Genomic DNA, 1112 nt, shown 5'->3' with positions numbered 1-1112 from the left:
GAGGTTTATCAGTTGACTAGATTCACATTGAGTTTTCCTCTTTTACACCTCTTTAAAAAAATGGGAGTTGTGTTTTCTAATAATGAGGAATCACTAGTTACTTTGATTCTTTTGATAAATGTAKCAATATTCCAAATTGTTCCTTTACAGTAACGCCTTGCTACCTGTCACTTCCCAACTCACTGTTTTGGGGTTCCTTGGCCAATAAATTAGTACCCTGCTCTGCTAACTAAAATGATGTAATCCTCATTTTTCCATTCTTCATTCTTAACTGAGCGTGACAAGCAGGGAGCATCTGAAAAAGATTACARTATTTGAAACATAACCATTTARAAAGAGGCAGACAGAACAACCCCCATGAAAGCCTGACCCTGCCCATTCAGCCTCAGGTGAAGCAGCTGAGATCCTTCTGCATGGTGACCTATTCCAAGAACAGACAGATAAAGCCATCACTATTGCAAGATTCAACAGCATTAAGAGAGCTACTATTCAAAAATCTCAGGCCAGTAAGTAGTCACCTCTAAAACCACCAAAGCCAGCCTCAGGGAAAACAAACAAACAACCAAACCCTAAAAAAAAACAAAACAAACAAACAAAAAAAAAACAGTATCTCCTCCAGCTAGTGATGCTGCTCTCTATCTTATGTGCTACATATACTGTGCTGGTACATTTAAATTGTGTATATATCTTAAGTCCCTGCATGCATCCCCCTTTTATTACATTAATTCTTATGGGGAAAATTGTTTCACTATCCCACCTACTACTAAGCACTGCAATTTTCAGGAATGCATCCTCAACAGATAGCAGGGCATGTCCATCCTAGGATGAAGACATGACTACAGAAAAAAGCAGATACTTCTACAAAGATAGAATTCAATGACTATGCTAAGGTACAAAGCATTTTCTCTCATGTTTCAAGTTTTATCTGACAGATTAGCACCCTTTTAAAAAAAATCCGAGTATGAAGAGAAAAATTCTAGCTTCTCTAGCACACGGGAAAGTTGACAAGAATCCTCTTAGGAGGGAAAGCAAAGATGAGAAAATAATGTATTTGCAGTTGTGGTTTGTATACTCTAAGATAACTATGCTAGCTTTCAGACCAAAGGAGCACT

Source organism: Rhea americana, unplaced genomic scaffold, assembly GCF_003343005.1.
Source record: "Rhea americana isolate MKP2758 unplaced genomic scaffold, rheAme1 scaffold_66, whole genome shotgun sequence".
Classification (NCBI taxonomy): Eukaryota; Metazoa; Chordata; class Aves; order Rheiformes; family Rheidae; genus Rhea; species Rhea americana.
Note: the sequence above shows the minus strand (reverse complement) of the source record.